This window comes from Eurosta solidaginis, chromosome 5, assembly GCF_040869045.1.
Source record: "Eurosta solidaginis isolate ZX-2024a chromosome 5, ASM4086904v1, whole genome shotgun sequence".
Taxonomy (NCBI): Eukaryota; Metazoa; Arthropoda; class Insecta; order Diptera; family Tephritidae; genus Eurosta; species Eurosta solidaginis.
The window spans coordinates 101,759,155-101,764,941 of record NC_090323.1 but is presented as its reverse complement, the minus strand read 5'-3'; positions in this window follow the sequence as shown (position 1 = coordinate 101,764,941).

Here is a 5,787-nt window from a genome sequence, read left to right as displayed (position 1 = left end):
GACGGACATCATTGTTTTAGTCGTGCGTCCTTGGTACGTAATCCTTGCTGGATAGGAATTTGAACTATAGACACACGTCTGGTCTGCCAATTGGATGCTCCGTCTGTGAAGATGTGGTTTGATGTTGCTCCTCTCCAGGTGATTTCGTATTGACCCATCGACGTATGAAAGGGTGGCGCCGGTGTCCACTAGTGCGCGCACGCTCATGCCCTCGATGGTTATCGGTATATAGAAACAGTCATCTACTTGCATTTCGGCAGCGGGCTCGCAGGCTGGTGGTTGCATTGGCTTCTGTGGCCGAACAAATAATGCTTGAAGGCTTCCTCTCACATAGTTTCACGGCATACTGGATGTGTTGTTGTCGGTGGATTGGTTGGGCGAAAGGCATAGGCAGTCCCTGGAGAGGATGTTGTCTTGTCCACACCTGGAGCAGAACATTCTCCAGAGGCCCCTGCATTGGAAGCGGCGGTGTCCGCGTTCCTTGCAGCCCCAGCAGCACTCCTTGCTTTCGTACTACGTTTGAAGATGATACAGGCTGTGGATCGCCACTTTGCCCTGTTTCTCTTCCTCGCTTTTTAGCAGCTCGTATTCCTCCGTTATTTCCAGGAGCTCATCGATCGCCTTAAACTCGCTGCACGTGACGAAGAGGTGGTATTCAACGCGTAGGCCATCGTATATTCGCTGGAGGTGGTTTTCCTTGCACATTGTCGGATGCTGGCGGATCAGCGTTTCCAATGCGAGGACGTAGTGCTTGGCTTTTTCTCGGCCTTGCTGCCTGCGTTTTCGGATGGCCTCTTCTAAATGTTGAAGATGACGCTTAGGCAGAAAAAAATGTTTCACCTCCCTTCGAAAATCGCCCCAGTGGTTGATTTGTTGCTTACTGATGCGGTACCATTCGAGTATTTTGCCACGCAGCAGTTCCGGCATTGTTAGGAGGAGCCGGTGGACGGGGATGCGGTAACATTCGGCGAGCTCCTCTATTCTCTCCAGAAATTCGTGCAGCGACTCCTCTCCCGAAAATGCAGATCCCAGTGGCGGGCGGTATTCATTAGCTCACCGGTGCTCATTTCGTCTCGTTTCAGTTGCGCGCATTCTCTCTCATGCACATGTGAGGGGGGATTTTTTACCTGGGTGGCGGGTATTGACTTGCTCGGTTGTGTTGGGGTGATGTTTAGTGTCGGTGTTGGTAGTTTAGCTGCTTTCCCTTCGTCCTCTTCTACCTCCTTCTCCAACTCCTTCAGTATGTGTTCGCTTGATTTCCTCGTGCGTTTTGCTTGCACGTACGTGCTCAGTGCGCGGCGCAGATCGGCTACGGTTTGGCCTTCCACGTGAATCTTATGCTTCTTGCACTCCTCTGTCAGCCTCTCCCTTTTCAGCAATAAATCCAATTGAGTGAGTCGGTATTCAGCAGCGTGCCTTCAGGAACAGGTGTGTTTGTTGTTTTTGGTGGTGTGTTCTTCGAACCCACCGCGGCAGTGTTGGTGGTAGTTGTATTTGTTTTCCACGGTCATCTGCGGAGGAGGGTGCCTACTCGGGCGTCATTTATGAGGGGGGTTTTGTGTAAGGCTGGGGTAACGCTCAGTCAATCCAGAGTTGGGTAAAGGTCCCACAAACCCCTACTGAATAAATACACAATATTTATGTGTTACAAACACACGCACACACGGCTGGAGATATTAAGCGGGCGGCAGCTTTCCGTCGAAAGATCGGTTGAGCGGTCGGGCAACGGCCGGATTGGCACGGCGGTACGGAAGCAGCGGCGGGATAGAAGCAACGGCTTAACGGCGGTGATGGCGGACGGCCAATGGTCGTCGTAGCAGCGGCGGGATGAGTGCAGCAGCTTAACGGCGGTAGGATGACGGACGGCCAACGGTCGTCGTAGCAGCGGCAGGACGGAAGCAGCGGCGGGATAGAAGCAGCGGCTTAACGGCGGTAGGATGGCGGACGGCCAACGGTCGTTGTAGCAGCGGCTTAACGGCGGTAGGGTGGAGAATGGCCAACGGTCGTCGCAGCAGCGGCGGCTGAATGGCGATAGGATGGCGAACGGCCAGTGGCTGGTGTGGCATCGACGGCACCAGCAAGGCGGGATGGGCACGGCGGTAGTTTGGCGGACGGCCAGCGGTCGTCGTAGCATCAGCGGGATGGAAGCAGCGGCGGCACCAGAGGGGCGACGATGCGATGGCAGCGGCGGTGGGCTACGGAGCGCGTACCAGGGTCGTGGTGATAAGGGAAGTAGGCTAGCGATGGTGTTTACCTGGACAGCGGCGGCTCGTTCCGGGCGGGGTCGGTTGAATGTATCGGATTGATCGGTAGTCTTCGGCATGATCGGTAGTCCGCGGGGTCGGTCACCTGGGGAAGAGACTGCGAGGACTCGCGTTAGTGCTGGTTTCACCGCTGGACAATCCCCGCCTCCCTACTTGCACACTAGTAGAAGGTGCGTAAGGGGGGCGGGGTTTTACCAGCCGAGACGCCGTGGGTCGACCCGTGGCGGAGGGAAGTCCACCTTAAAGGCACAGCGGTAGCCCCTTATGCGCACGCATCGGCTCATGGACGAAACCAGAGCTGCGGAGAGGGGGTCGTGCGGTCGTTCGGGCGGCGAGTCATTCCTTGCCAGACCAGGACGACGGAGGGAAGGGTTGTCCGAACACAACTCGCGTCGTCCAGCCCTGGCGGAGGCTCCCGCTGGCTCACCTGCGGGGAATGAATTGCAAAAATGCAAATTCGCTGTTTATATAGGTGGTGCCGCAAACTGTTTGAGAAACCAATACACCATTATTGTGATTTTCTTGTGCTTTTCTTGTGTTTACTGAACACACAATTGGTTTGCTATCAGTCGTTGGTAGCGTGTGGTTATTTCCATAGTGGTTGTTGGCTATGCTATAGAAAAATAAGTACAGGGAGGTTCAGGTTTAAGTGAATAAGGAAATACAGGAGGGTGATGTTATTGTAACGCTGCGTTACAAATATCAGAATTGTAAATAAGGTAAAGGGAGGAAGAGGCAGAAATTGCGCGTTCATTATTTTGTTAAGCTACATACATATGTGTTCCTTTGTTTGTAACAAATCAATATAAAAGCAAATCACATTTTGGATTTCCATATAATGTATGTTTCTTTACCACATACATAAGTACATATCGTTAGCTTAATGTGAAAATGTGCTACGTCATTTTTTTGAAAATTTTTATTTTAATATAGTTTTAAAACTGAATTAAAAATATATCGATAAAAAAAATATTTTAAATTTTCATTTTTACGTGCTGTGGGCAGTGATGTGTAAATGTGCTAAGTCGTCAGCTGTTAAAAAGAATGTGCTAAGTCAACCTGTCAATAATATCAATCTGAATTAATAGTCATTTCTTTGTGCGCTCATTTTATTTATTTGTTTAATTCATTCAGTCTAAAAGTACATGCTCTGCTGTTGTTGTTGTATTAAATATAAAGACACTCCCCGAAGGCTTTGGGGATTATTACCGATGTTGATGGTCCTTTGCCCGATATAGATCCGGTACGTTCTGGTAACAAAGCACTATTAAGGTACTAGCCCAACCATCTCGGGAACGATTTATATGACCACATTAAACCTTCTAGGCCATACCGCCCTCCCCACCCCTAGTTCCATGAGGAACTTGGGGTCGCCAGAGCCTCGGATGTCAACGAAGCAGGATTCGCCACGGTTAGGTGAGGTTGACAATTGGGTTGGAGAAGCTATATATTGCGCTGGCAACCCCTTGAGAGGGTTGCGAACACAACCCCTTGCAATTGGATTCACCCAATTGAAACATGCCTTTGGTGTTTGATAAATGCTTTGTGCTGACCATAATCTACTTCAATTCTTACATGTCGATAACTGCACGCTTTCTTAGAGACTAGTTAAAAATAGAAAACAATTCAAGCTTAGACTTATATAAGCTGTTAGTAAAATTAATAACACTACTGAATCGGCTTGCTAGATGTATGGTCCTAGTTATAGGTTCATTCATACCATAATTCGCAGTGGAATATATGGAATGGACAAATTAGATAAATCTGAGTAATTCGTGCTGAAGTTTATTACATTACAGGCAAGCATGAGTGAGATAAAAATTCTTCTGTCATGTAAAGTCTGAAGACCAAACAATTTGTGCCTGCTGGTATATGATGGGAGGCCGTCTGGTCAGTGAAGCATATGTCAGACAACCGATTGGATTTATGCGTGTTTGTCTATTGGTAGTTCAAATGCAACTGAATTGAATTGTACAGAGTAATATGAATGTGTATCTGGAACAGTAATAATGAGAACAATATATATATGTATGAGTGTAATGAAATGAATAATAAACTAGCGATGACAGCTCGGCCTCTCCTGACATCCAAAATCGTCCCGATTTGGCTGCTCTTCGTCATCATCGCATTCGTCATCAATCTCTGGGAATAGGTTGCACCATGGCTTCATATTCTCAGGTGTGGAAATTGTTGAATACTTGCGATGTGAGCACTCTATGTCTTCGACGACGTATCGATTGTAGCGGAGGACCTTTTTGACGATATACGGCCCCTTGTAGGGTGGTTGGAGTTTACGTGATTCGCCAGAACTAGGAGGAGGAGCTGCGAGTAGAACTAGATCATTTTCGGTGTAGGTGGTTACTTTCGAGTGTTTAGCGTCAAACCGCTTTTTCCACTTTGTTCGGGCTTCGATGTGAAAGGCGATGGTAACTACAGTCGATGCATGGCTTTATGTATGCTTTTACGAAGTTCCGCATTCGAGGAAACCAAAAATATTTTAACACTCTATTGATGGTCCCGTCGACCCCTGGGTGACCACAGTCATCGTGGTATAATTTTACTATTCGCCACCTCATACCCTTTGGTACTACTAGCTGTGGTTGTTCATTGCCGTTAAATTTTAAAAGTCTATGAGTTTTCAAGATGTATTCTGAATTAAACTGAGATTTTTGAGGAGACGCTATCGCCCCTTGTAGAACATCGATTATTGATTTTAATTTCGCATTTTGTTGTTGCATAACTGATACCCAGTCATCAATAGTCAGCGCGTGTACATTACTCGTAGTCGCATGTGTCGATTCAGCTGGTTCGATTGGTGCGCGACTCATTGCATCAACGTGACACATTGATGTTCCAGCCCGGTGCACAATATCGTAATCATATTCAAGAAGTTTGAATAGCCAACGTGCTACTCGCGGAATCATTGGTGATATGGCTTGGCAATCAGTCACTATAGTAAAGTGCTTACCCAGCAGGAACGTTCGAAAACGTTGGCACGCCTCCACAACAGCTAGCACCTCTAGCTCATAGGCATGCTAATTTGTCTCCGGACGCACGCTTTACTAAAATACGCTACTGGTTTGAGATTACCATCTTTATCGCGTTGCAACAAAATACCAGCGATACCCTTACTTGAAGCATCTGAATGTAATTCATGCTCTTTTGTAACATCATAGATAGTGAGAACTGGTGCGCTCGCTATTGCGTCAATTAATTTTCTAAACGCATCCTCGCATGTTGAGATCCACTCAAATTCTATGTTCTTTCTTGTCAACTCTGTTAACGGCTTGGCTATTAGTGGATAACCATGTACAAACTTACGAAAGAATCCCGTCAGCCCACGAAAACGGCGAACTTCTAATGGGTTACGAGGTACAGGAAATTCTCTTATCGCTAGCGTCTTTGTTGCGCCTGGCCTAACACCATTTTCGTCTACTTCATGCCCAAGGAATGATACAGTGCGTTTCATAAATGCACATTTCGACAGTCTAAGAGTCAACCCTTCTTGTTCAATTATTTTTAA